At 51.4% G+C, this 13335-nt stretch overlaps 1 long non-coding RNA gene across 1 annotated transcript; it reads right to left on the reverse strand.

Moving 5' to 3' along the window:
- Positions 1-5887: 5887 nt before the first annotated feature.
- On the reverse strand, positions 5888-11452 carry LOC123025118. Its single transcript, XR_006415068.1, has 3 exons — positions 11365-11452; positions 9927-10045; positions 5888-6371 (listed from the first exon to the last, which is right to left on the reverse strand). It is a non-coding gene; the product is annotated as an uncharacterized LOC123025118 (long non-coding RNA).
- Between the last annotated feature and the right edge of the window lie 1883 nt (positions 11453-13335).

Consider the following 13335-nt stretch of genomic DNA (forward strand, 5'->3'; position numbering starts at 1 on the left):
ACTCTGAACCGCATGCCTGGATGTGGTTCTTCCCAGCCGCATCCTCTCAGGGCCGGTGTCAGTCAGAGCTCCGGGAGGGCGAAAGGTTTTATATTTTCCACAGCGCTGTTTTGTCACTGTCAGTCAGAATTCACAAGGCCCCTGGACTTCTGTAATGGCCGCTTCTCGTTAAGGCAGCAGCCACGATGCCAGAAGCTTCTTGGGTCTTGGCTCCACTTCACCAATTCCTGAGTTACTTGGCAATTCAGGAGCTGAACCTCCATGCCTGAGGGCAAGCAAAAACGACTTTTGCTCTCTCGCAGCCCCGAGAGCCCACCAGTGCTGGGCATTTGGTTCAGCTTAAATGATTAGCCCTGGATCGGAGCCTCAGCTGGGTCCAGACAGCGCTGCTATTCCATGACAGATGAGATTTAACCTCCCTGAGGCGGGGGGCTTCGAGTTCTGGGGGGTGCTGCCACTCCAACGTCTCTGGTGATAAAGGAAATTAAAGGAGATGCCCCGGAGCCTGTAATTCATCAGGTTTATTGAAGGGAGAGAAAGTTTGCTCTTTCCAAAACTTCGGTTTGTCATTGTCATCGTGACACCTGCACCGTGTGTGGGGGAAAGAGTTGGGCCAACCCCCCCGGTGGAGGGTCCTAGAGAGAAACCTGCAGCTGGGGGAGGCCGATGCACTGGGGCGGGGCGGGAGAGGCCATGCCAGGTACCTGTGGTCAGTCCCTTTTCTGCCGCTCATCTCTGAGGGCACAGCCTGATGGGACGGGGCCTCCAAAGACCATGTCCCTCTGCATTCCCGCTCCTCAGCCATCGCGAGAAGAACTGCACGGGCAACCCTCCCCGGTTGCAACTGGGCCTTGGAGGGGGTGAAGGGGCGTGTTGGGCGGAGGAGAGGAGGTGGGTGCAGTGGGCACAGACCCGCCCTCATCAGCTGGCTGAAAGCAGCCGTCTAGAGAAAAGAGCAGTCATGCCACCTCCGAGCCTCCTTCCAGGCGCTGGAGGCAAGCATCGCCGAGTTCAGAGGCACCCACGCACCGCGGACGCAGGACTGCGCCCGGATCCGTGCCTCACTGCATGTACAAACGGCGGTTGAAGCCCCAGCGGGGAGGGTGTTTAAGGACTGACTGCACAGGCACATGGCCGGCACGTCAGGAACAGAGCTGGTTGGGGCTGGGGTCAGACTAGATGGCCCAGGAGACCCCTTCTGACTCGCTCTGTTTCTGTGTTTCCAAGTCCCTTTCCTAGTCTCCGCGTCTGCAAGGCAGACCAAGCTTAATTTTGACTTAGGGTGCTGCTTGAATAGGGTGTTTGACCAGTTCATTAGTTGATCCAGCATGCGCTTTGCAACCAATGAATGGTCTAAATATATCCGTACGTTCTCAACCTCCATATAGATCCTTCTTGTCACCGGAAGCCAAGATGCACTAACTGGCCATTTGTTAAGCAGAAGCTGTCATGCAGAGTTAAAAGGAAGAGCCATCTTTAATCCTCGGTTACAGTCAGAGCCAGCAGAGTTTCAAACTGCACAATAAAATTTACCCCCAGCACTTCCAAAAGGCCTCGAATCAATTCGGTTCTGGTTGACAGAGCCACTGCTCAGCTTGATTGAAGCTCTCACTCCCAGGGACTTGGTAGGAGGGCTGGTAAATAGTCACATGTTCCGTTTCCAGGGTGCAACTGGCAATTTCCAATTGTGTGACTATCCATCTCATTTGGCTCTTTCCCTGTCACTTCTGCCTTGCCGCATTCGTCACCGGTAAGCCCACGCCTGGCTTCGGGAACCGAGCAGCGATCGTCTCACTGGACATCGGCGAGCGAATGTGCAGGCCGGCCCAGTCGTGTCACGGAGGGCGAGGGCAAGTGAGAGCAAGTGAGGGAAATTTAAACGATCCTCTTTGCCGCAGGGGCAAGAAGGATGGCCTGGCCAGGGAGGTGTACTTAGGGGCACTGCCAGAAATGTCCTTGGAAAACAGCCCGGAGCTTAACTAAGCCTACAAAATTTGTGTCTCTCTGCAGTGCAATGCTCGCAGCAGATTCTTCTCTCACCTGTATTGCTGCTGAAAATGGGGGACGCTCTCCCATATGCAGCGCACATACCCATGTGGTGTGGAATTGCCTTTTGCCCTAGCAGTGGGTAGACCCACACGTGCTCGTCATGTCCACCCTCCCCTGTCAGCCTCTTGCCGTGCCAAGTCACGTAACTAACTTGCGGCAGCATGAGGACCCTGGGAGCAGAATCCTAGGATGCTAGAATAGTAGAGTTGGAAGGGGCCATGAAGGCCATCAAGTCCACCCCCTGCTGTTGCAGGACACCACGTTACAGCATCCCACTCAGAGGGCTGCCCAGTTTCTCCTTGAATGCCTCCAGTGTGGGAGAGCCCCCCGCCTCTCCAGGCAGCTGGTTCCCCTGTCGTGTTGCTCTGACAGTGAGGAAGCTCTTCCTGATGTCCAGCCTGGATCTGGGTTGCTGCAGCTTGACTTGATTATTCCGTGTCCTGCACTCTGCCATCAGCAAGAAGAGATCTTGACCTTCCTCTTTGTGGCAGCCTTTGAGGGACTTCTAGAGGGATACCTTGTCCCCCCGCAGTCTTCCCTTCTCAAGGCTGAACATGCCAGTTCCCTCAGTCCCTCCTCACAAGGCAGAGTTTCCAAACCCTGGGTTATTTTTTTGCCCTCCGCTGGACCTTTTCTAATTTACTGCATCTTTCTTAAATCTTGGTGCCCAGAACTGGACATAGTATTCCAGATGGGGTCTGACTAGTGAGGAGTATGGAGGAACTACTACTTCTCGTGATTTGGAAGTAATACTTCTGTTAATGCATCCCAAAATAGCATTTGTCCTTTTGGTGGCCGCATCACATTGTTGGCTCATGTTTAGCCTAATGTCCACAATTACTCCGAGATCTTTTTCTTCCTCAGTTCTGTTGAGAATAATTTGAGAGAAATGGACATTAGGGCTTCTTTCAATTAAAAGGGAAAGCACTGTAGTGGTAATGACACTACATTGCTTTTGTCTGCAAGGAAAATTATTTTATCACATAAAACATATGTACTGAAAGTTGTTTCCATATATTAGGGGGGTCAAACTTCTTTTGGCTCAAGGGTCCAGTGCATCTCCACTCAAGTCCAGAACCTAAAGTTACCTGCTTCATACGTGTGCTGTTTATTATTCTTTAATGGCATCTGTGAAATCTTAAACACCCAAAGAAATCATTGCAGTCCAATATATGGACTAAATATCCAGGGAATATTCAGCTTTGGTGTTACAGAGCAGTACCCATTCTTCTTTTCCCCCACAATTGCTAACTCACATCATGTTTTTGTGGCGGTCTTAAATAGTTTGAGCTGCCCACTTGATTTGGTTTTCTTGAACCAGGTAAAATTTTGAGGAGTGTGTACTTCAGTGATGATTAAAGACTGTTCCAGTACAAAATTTATCAGTGTAATAACCTCCACCCCAAAAGAGGCAACTGGGCATTGCAAAAACATTTTAATGAAGCAATTAAATTACTCCCTTTAACCACTGGCAATTACCAGCCAAGAATCTCTTATTAAAGATCTTTTGTCATATCCCTGATTCATATGCAGATCCCTTATTCAATAGAATAGAATGTCCAATAGAAAGGAAACAAATTTTCCCTGCAGTTAATGCAGCTCAGAGCCATAGCTTTGATAGGCAGATGCCAAAGCTGCCATCTTCTGATTTGGCATCGAGCGGTGCTGCCCACAGGAATTTCTCCAGTTCCCAAAATGTGCCCCCAAATGTCAAGTACCCCATCCCATCATGTTTCTAGACCTCATGGGTTGCTATGGCCATCCATTGTGTGCAATGCACTTTTAGGCATGCCTACTCAGAAGAACACCCCATTGAGTTGAATGGGAGTAGCAGGGGCCCGAGGCTCTGGCTTGGGGGTTCCAGGCTGGCCACCTGGCGTGCCCTCTGCAGGGAGGAAAGCACTCAGGCCAAGATGCCTGCCATACACTTAGCTGGGGGAGGGCATTGACCTCGATGGGGCCTGTTTCTAAGGAGGCGTGTGAACTGTGAACTGAGGCAAGGGTTTCCCCCCCGGGATACAGGGCCCGGAAGCAATGCCCAGCCTCGTATCCTTCCAGCTCCACATCGCCCTCCCACTTACATGACATTTCTTCCTAGGGCGCTTCTGTCTTCTTATTCTTTTTTTTAAACTTCAGCTGTTTAGTCATTTTCTTAATTAAATATAGATTATGGCTCTGGGACTAAGAGAGGATTATTTATTCATGAGCGAGTTAGACTTTTTTTTCAAGTCTTCACAGTGGGTGGATTATTTTATGACTGGCTTTGCAGCTATTGGAAGGGCTAGCGTTAAAATCCCCCTCAATCCCACGGGGATTCAAGCCCCACCCCTCAGCCCCGCACGCCCAGCCCGAATCTGCCGGAGGGGCGTAATCGCGCTGGCTGACCGTTCAGAGCTGCAGGCTGGGGAAATGGTAAGGGGAGGACCACCAGGGCTGTAGCCCCGGACTTTCCTCTGGAGCCCCAAAACTCTGGCAGGCCAGCTGTTCGATCCCGCAGCTGCCCATGGGCACCTGTTGAAACACAGGTGCGCTCCACCAAGCTGAGGTGTCGTCCTTGGTTTCCACGCAGGGACGAAGGCGCATCTTAGATGGGGCTGAGGATTTTCCCAGGAGGGGCACGGAGGGAGCAGGAAGGTGGCCTGCAGAGCATCAGAGATGGACCCGGTCCATCTAGACCAGCATTGTTCTCACACCATGGCCAACTGCCTGCCCAGAAGAACCCACACACAGGGCATGAATGCAGCCGCGCTCCTGGAACCACCATTTAACTCTGCACCGTATGAAGAACTCCTTCCTTCTATCCGTCCTGAATTGCCCCTCCTTCCCATCAGCTTCATGGGACACCCTTTTTGTGTTTTGGGGATGGGAGGGAGGGAGAGATGGGGATGCGGGGGCTCTGCATGGCCCCAAATGCCTCGGGTAGGCGCTGAAATGCCCAGCTGCGTTGCTGACAGCCCGGCGTAATTCTGGGAAGAGCTGCTCCGTGGGGATTCCCTGGGCTTTGCTGAGCAGTGGGAACAGGCTTGGCTGAAGGTCGAATGACAGGTTGTGCAGTCGGCACTTTCACACCGATGGTCAGGAAGCAGCTCGCTTTCACAAAAGTATTGGTTTGTGTGTGTGTGTGTGTGTGTGTGTGTGTGTGCACGCGCGGGGGACCGGGGGGGGGGATCCAGATTAGGGCCACGGCAAACACCCCCCACCAAAAACAGGGCATTAACCCTTTCCTCCCCATACCTTTCCTTGCTGCAAATCGTCTCCTGCCCTGTTTTGTCTCCGTCGGGTTGCTCCCCGTCAGGCCTCCTATCTCATTTCTGAACAAACCGACCCGAAACACAATAATTTGTCTTCTCAGGGGAGCTGCTCCAACCCACAGATGAGGCTGACTGTTCTCCTCTGCACCTTTTCCAGCTCTGTAATGCCAGAGGAACGCAGGACGCTGCTGCACCCCAAATCGGGCCGCTGGTCCCTCTTGCCCAGTCCTGTCCTTAGGTCAGTCGCTTTCCAGGTTGCAGGCAAGAAGGCGTCCAGCTCTCCTTGCAGGTGGGGTGACCAGCCCTTCCTTCTGTGTTGGGGCCTCCCACCACCCATGGCTTGCCTCGCCCGCTTTAGGTGAGGTTCTGCAATGCTGCAGAAAAGAGCTCTCCACCCACTGTTGTGGCAGAAGCTACCCCAGATCTGGAACTGCCCCAGTGACCCACCCCGCACTCTCTTTGGTGCAGGAAGCACTGCTCTTGGGGCCCCTTTGGGCCACTGGTCAGTAGCCCTGGGCAGCCACGAGCTGGAACAACCAGGAAACCCCAAACGGCGCGACTGAGGCTCCCGGGCAGAGTCATCCTCGCTCAGCACAGCTGGGGGAGTGAAGTCTCCAGCTGACTCAGCGCCCGCTGCAGAATCACGGCAGCCAGGGACACGCCAACCCTACCGGGAACCATTATCGTCTCTCCCGCACTCAGCTTTCTCTTCTTCCGGTCTGGTGGACATGGAAGCAAATCACCAGTGAACGCCCTTCTCCTCCTCCACTGCTTCGGTGACGGGCAGATATCCTGGCATGCCGGTATTCCACATCTGTTCCCGGGACAATCCCCGGTGCCCCATTGCATTTCCGTGCATGCTTTCTGGGGGCGCCCCTTCCTTTCCCCTTCATGCGTCCCCTCATGGGCTTGTTCAGGGGCACCGTGCAGTGGGAGCCAGTGGTTAGAAGTCTGGACTGGAGCTTGGGGCGTCTGGGTTCTAGTCCCCACCGCTTAGCCCAGTCTACCTCGCAGAGTCGTTGTGAAGATTAAATGCAGGGGAAGAGGCTCATGTACACCACCTGAGGCTCCCTGGAGGAAAAGCAGGATATGAATGTATCAAATAAACAATGAAGATTAATCAAAGAGCTGCTCAGCACCTAACCTGGTCGGCCTTAGCATGTCGCAGACTCTGGAACCAGGCAAGCTCCCACAACTGAGGGATTATCAGCTGATGATCTTGCAAAACCCCCTGCTTGTTTTTCGAGGGGAGTCAGTGACTATTCCAACCAAGGTCTCCTGGCTGAGGCTGATGGGAGCTGGAGTCCCACAACACCTGGAGGGCCACGAGTGAGCTATTCTTGTCTTAAATCGCTGCCCTCGTAGCGGCATAGCTCCTTTTTCTGACCGTACCATCCGGTTTGGTGCTTCTAAGCAGCCTTTCGCACAGAGTCGTCATATGTGGAATGTTTGCTCACCTGTTTTAGTTTGTTTGTTTATTTATTTATTTTATTAAAACATTTTTAGTTCTGTAGAGCAAAGCCTCAGGAGCACAAGGGCTGTGGCCTGCGGATCAGGCTGGATCGGCCCCTGCAACTGGGGAGGGGGTCATTGTGGCTTGGCTGTTTCCCATATTAAAGAACTTCTCCTTGAACGGGGACGAGCATCGAGCCTCGCTTCTCGGACAGCCTTCTCAATGCAGCAGGACTCTCCAAGCCCCTCGCATGGAACCTGAAGCTTCAGGGGACCAGATCTGCCTTGCTTATCCTGCCAGTCTCTCTTTCTCCTGGTGGGCAGGTAAACACTTCCTGCATTCATCAGTGACGCCTCACAGCCCCCTTCACACGGCCCCGGTTGTGACTCTGGGGGCTTGCAGCCACAGCAAGAGAGCTGCACCAAGGGGCTGCGGAGCGCAGTCCCTGTGCTCAGACTCCCAGAATGGCCAGCCGCTGCATATTCCCCCAAAATAGGCGTGTTTACAGGGGCGGGGGGAGAATGCACAGACTTGTGCATCTTCCCACACAATCCGCAATCAAATGAAAAGAAAGCGATGACTTGCAAGGGGGTCTGGGCAAATTCCTGGGGGAGGGTAGCCGCAGCTCCTGGCCCTGATGACTCTGTGCTATCTCCTTTGCCAGAGGCACAGTGCCGAGGTGCCCCATTGCTGGGGAACATGGGTGGTGGAGTGTTGTTTCGATTTGCTGTGAGCAGCCAGTCGGCCACCGTGGGAAGAGAAGGCCTGATTAGAGGGACCCTGCCTGACACGGCCTGGCTCCTCTTATTTATTTATTTTATTTATTAAAACATTTTTATGCCGCCCCATTCGCCGAAGCCTTGGGGCGGCTTACAACATAGATAAAACAATAAGTTAAAATCCATATAAAATAATCTTACTTAAAACACACATTATAAAATAAGCCACCCTGGCCAGATAAAATTCAATTGTATTTAGCATTTAAAATGTTGCTTAAATAAAAAGGTCTTAGTCTGGCGCCTCATGAGAAACAGGCTGCATGCAAGTCGAAACAGGAGTGGGCCGAGCTCACCTGTAAGGCGGAGCGCACAGATGTGCTGCCAGGCTGAGCATCCCAGGGTTTTCCGCCACTCACCAGCCGGGCTGCCTGGCGGACAGACTTTGCCTGGTCTGGGCAGCAGAGACCGTGAGCGGCACGTGCCCTGGGTGGCTCACGGTGTGTCCACACCTCAAGGAAGGCAAGCAGCCTTAGCCACGGATTCCGGGCTTCCCTCCAGGTTCAGTTTTGTGCATGCAGAATTCGCTTTTTTGGCACACGGTCGCATCCGCTCCGCTCCACCCGGGAAAGCTCACCTGTGTCCCCACTCACCTCGCAGCTTTCGCTTTGGCTCCTTTGCTGCCCGGCCAATTTTTTTGTGACGAGCTGTGGATTAGTACTCTCCTTCAGATCAATTTGTTTTCCAGTGGTCTTTCGGCTATAATTAATGCTTGCTGTATAATTACATTGATTTTTTTTTATGTACTCTGAAAGATGAGAGGAATTTATAGAGCGGGCTCGGAACGGCGAGGTAGACAACTGCTGATATTGCAAAGTGAAAAATGCCAGGCCCGGCCCTCGGACATGACCGGGGAGGGGGACACGTCCCGGCAGCTGACCCCAGAGGCGGGAGGTGAGGAAGCAGATATCCAGAGAGAGGGAGGGGGCCATGAAGAGGTGTGGGGGCTACTCCAGGCAGCATGGAGGGGAGACGGGGCATTCGATGCTCAAACTAGTCCATGCTTAAAGGGAAGGGGCAGAACCCCCCTGGTGCCGGAGCCTTTTCTGCCAACGGCAAGCCTTGACTTACAGTTTTTAGAAAACTGTGGGAAACCAGTTTGGCTTTCACTGGGGCAAGAAAGGGAAGGAGCACGTCATTTTCAGACTCTGAGCCCCAAAGGCTCCTGCTGAAGGTGAGGGAGAGAAAGGAAAGGCTGTCAAAAGGACAAGGTACCCAATTTTCTCTTTATTGGGGACACGCCCTTGTTTTCGAACAAGCAGCACCTCCAAATATCTGTCCTTCCCCTGCTTTGGGAAATGCCTTTAAAAAGTTGGTGTGGCTGGAGTTGCTCTCCTTCACGGCTGTTTTCCCTCGGCCTTAGGGAGGGAGGTGCCTCATCTCAGCTGCACATACATTCCAGGAAAGCACACGAACGCAAAGGATCCACGCCGTGGTGACTGCCCAATTCTGGAATGGTCTTTCTCCTGCCTGAATTTCCCTCTTGTTCCACTCTGCTCTGCTCTGGACCTGTTTCTAGATTGCAAGCTCTTTGCAGGCAGGGACCTTTCTCCTCCTTTTGGGGGGGGCAAGTGGGAGGCGTAACAACAGCAACAATAATGGGCTAATGCACTGCAGAAAAGTGTGTCTGTGTGGCAGAGGGACCAGAGTGTGGGATGGCGGGACTGGGGATCCAGGTTCTCCGGGTCAGTCACAGACCCTCAGCCCAACCTACTTCACAGGGTTGTTGTGAGCATAAAATGGAGAGGCAGAAGATGCTGTGTGTCACCTCAGGCTCTTTTTAGGAAAAGAACAGGCTGAATGGGAATGCAAGAATTAAATTAAAACCAGACAGAATTATGTCCCCATATAAATGTAATGCAATATAAATGTAGCATATAAATGTTCGGTAATAATAATATCTTTAAAACAGAAGAATCCACAATACCCTGGCCTTTAAATCGTTGGAGAACAGGCATTGCAAAGACAAGACCAAGGCCCTGCAGCAGTGTGTGGGACAGTGGGAGAAACTCAGGTTCTCCTCGTCAGGAAATTGGGAAAATGCACAGGCATTCCTGATTTAATCCAAGAAATGTCGGAGCATGTAGAATCTTCTGGTATGTGATTAGGAAGGCACCCCCTTTCAGCCACTGAAAATCTCCTACTCCTCATCAAGCTTCTGATATTTTACCAGGCACTGGCTCCATACAGCCAAGCCTGTCCTCTCAGCCATGAGTACTAGTAGCTTGATCTCTGTTAAAACTGCGGAGGCTCCGTTGCGCTGTTCCCACTCTCACGTTCTGCCTTCGCCTTCACCCGCTTGCTCTCCTGCAGAATCGAGGCATCCACACAGCCTCTCATCTTCCAGCGGGGGCCTTCCACCCCCTCTCCATTTTTTCCCCATCAAGACCCACAAACCTCGTTCCCAGTGTCCTTTGCCCCGTCTCTTCTTGCGTGTCAAAGAGGGAAGTCTTGGCATCGGCGTTCCGTTCGCTTCTGGGCCTTTCTTCCTGCCAATGGATTCTGCTATCACCGTCCTTACAAAAGAAGGGAAGGAAAGAGAAAGGCTTGCGTCTCGTTTGTGCCACGCGTTAATTACATGCCCTTTGAGTCCCGCGTGCTGCGCTCCAACACACCCCACAAAAGCCCCGTCCCGCCATTCTCTAAGCGGAAGGGCGAAGACAATCGGCTATGAAAAGCGGCCTTTTCGAGCACAGGTGCTACACGGCTGCACAGATGTTACACGTTTTTCAATTAAAGCCCCCTCAATGAAACAAACAAACAAACAAAAATTAATTAGACAAGCTTCTACAACCTGGTGAACACAAAAGGTAGCAACTGCTCATTAGAAGCACACGGGGCCCTTCCCATGCCCAAGTCCCAAACCTGTTGTCTAAACGGGGTGTTTGGCAAACTACCTGGGGAGGGGCGAATCGGAAGGTTTTGGTTTCGTAGGGGCGCATGACTTTTGCTGCTGCTTTCGGCAAGCCCCATGTGGGAGAATGCTGTCCTGCAGCCTGGCTGAAGGGTTAAAGGCACAATCCTATGCCTATTCGGGCAGAGGGAAATGCTCCGACTCACGGGATGGGCTCTTCTTAGGATTGCATCTAAGAAACCTGAGAAGGGACCAAGCCAGGAGGTTCCCGTCCGTGCTTAGCCCCTGGATATCGACCAAACAGGCCATTTCCAGACGGGCTTCCCCACAGTGCTGAGATGCTATGCTTCTTCAGCTGCAGTCAGGCATGTGGGTGCACAGCCGGGAGAAATGAAGTGCGTCACTGATAAAAGACAGCTAATGGGATGTGCACGTGCGAATGCGTCGCTGGGAATGTAGGCAAAACTGCTGTACTTAAGCAAAAACGCACAGGCCCGTCTTAACTCCAGTAGTTACAGCAACCCAATTTCCACATCCTGCTGAATACCTGTGCTTTGTGGCTGAGGCAAGGGAAGGCTGGAGAGGACAGACAGGTAGCTGTAATGCTGACATCCTGATGTACAGATGTACCCTAACCCTGTGCTTTTTCAGGGCTGTCTTAACAGCGTTATGGGCCCTGGGCAAAGCAGTTTACTGGGCCCCCTACTACAATGACAACTACTGCTAATTTTGGAAGTTTTCCAATTTTCCAAGGGTTAACATACACAGATTAGTGTGGGGCCCACAGGCAAGTGCCCACCAGTCCCAAGCGTTAAGACAGCCCTGTGCGTTTTTGCTTAAGTACAGCAGTTTTGTCTACATTTCCAGCGACGCATTCACACGTGCACATTCCATTAGCTGTCTTTTATCAGTGACGCATTTCATTTATTTATTTAGAGAATTTGTATGCCGTCGCATTGCATAGCCTTGGGAACGGCTTACATAAAATAAAAAGGATCCGGTGGGGATGGAGCATCTGGCAGTGATCGGCTGAGCTTTTGTGATCTCACCGAGGGCAGAAGTGCCTGTGACTGCTGTTGGATGAGAAGAGCATGATGGGGTTGGGGCCCTAGACAGGAGCACGTCATTGGGGCCAGGATTCGGGGCGGTGGGGGTGGCGGGGAGGCCTGGATGGTTCAAGGAAAGAGACTCCAGGGCAATGGGAAAAGCTAGCAAGGAAAGGCCGGAAGAACAAAAACTAGGAAAAAGGATGTTTTGGTATTTTATTCTCTTGCTGGTGATTAAGATGCTGAGATGGGTATATTCCTTGTGGCTCTTTTATCTTGGCTGGATTCTACATGGTTTTTGTCTTGATATCCTTTTAGCTCTAATGCTTGTTCTTGACATTTTTAGTTTGTTCTACACTAATTTTGGTGGTGGCAGCAAGTTTAAAAATACAGTAAATACACAAACCATTTGCACTGGGCAATTCTGATCCCAAGGGGGACCTACAGCCGATTATCACATTGTATTTACCTTGCAATGGAAAGGGATCTTTCCCCTTATACTGTTAATATAAGTTACTTTCCCCACCCATTCCCCTTCCATGCCCACCCGGTCGCCAGGACTGAACGTTTGTTCTGGAAGCACAAATCAAAGAGCTTGTGTGGTTACCCTTTTGCCAAGCCCATCACTTTCCATTGTGTGTGAGTGTTTCACATCTATTCAGTCCTAAGATCATTACGGTCAATTTCCATAGCAGTCGGCAAAAAACAAATCACACACACAAGGCTATTTGCATTCATTTGTGTATGCAATTTCCAAACAGGTACACATTTTGAATGCAATTTCCCCTATCGTATGCATGTTCACCCACACATCCCCTTCTGAGTGCATCACAAGACCCAGAAGCGTACGCAACCTGAAGGGTAATTTTGGATCTGTTTGCGGGAAGTGTGGCCCAAAGGAAACTCTGCATAAACAATGCATGAGTCGTTCTCCTGACAATAGCAAAAGCCATTTCTCATGAAAAAAAATTCTTCTTCTTACTTCCACTGCCCCTAAGTAGTTAACCAGTTGCTGTATGGGAGAAAAGTGTTTCATTCAGGAATTCATGAATAACCCACCCAGAGAGCCTTATGGCTAATGAGGCAGGATAAAAATCAAATCAATTAGACAGACAGACAGAGCAGCCTCACCGCATTTCTTTCTCCAACTGGGCAAAAAAGGGCCTTTCACATCACCCAGTCCTTTGAGCAAGAGATCTTGGGGATTCAGCCAGAGACCTTCAGCAGCAAAAGACCTTGTCCACCACCGTATCTCAGGAAGAGAAGTTTTATTTCAACGTTGTTAAAATTCACTCTGCCATGTCTCCCCTCAGAACTCTTTAGCACTGATAAGTAGCTTAAAAATATCTAGAATTCAGAGCATGGAGATCATCTTTGCACTGAGAGTAACCCTTTCTAAGGTAGGCCAGTGTTATCTCCTTGCTGCAGATTCAGATAGGCTGAGTCGAAGAGAAGCTGTGATGGGAAGGTGAGGCTGGGCTCCAGAATCATAGACTCATAGAACTGTGAAGGGGCCAAGAAGGCCATCAAGTCCACCCCCTGCTGTTGCAGGGCACCACATTACAGCATCCCACTCAGGTGGCTGCCCAGTTTCTTCTTGATTGTCTCCAGAGAGGTGGGCTCTCCCACACTCTCCAGGTGTGGGAGAGCCACCACCTCTCCAGGCAGCTGGTCCCACCGTCGTGTTGCTCTGACAGTGAGGACACTTTTCCTGATGTCCAGCCTGAATCTGGGTTGTTGCAACTTGACTTGATTATTCTGTGTCCTACATTCTGGCATTAGCAAGAAGAGATCTTGACCTTCCTCTTTGTGACAGCCTTTGAGGGACTTCTAGAGGGATGCCATGTCCCTGCTCAGTCTTCTCTTCTCAAGGCTGAACATGCCCAGTTCCCTCAGTCTCTCCTCA

Source organism: Varanus komodoensis, unplaced genomic scaffold, assembly GCF_004798865.1.
Source record: "Varanus komodoensis strain SLA01 unplaced genomic scaffold, ASM479886v1 scaffold26, whole genome shotgun sequence".
In the NCBI taxonomy this organism is placed as follows: Eukaryota; Metazoa; Chordata; class Lepidosauria; order Squamata; family Varanidae; genus Varanus; species Varanus komodoensis.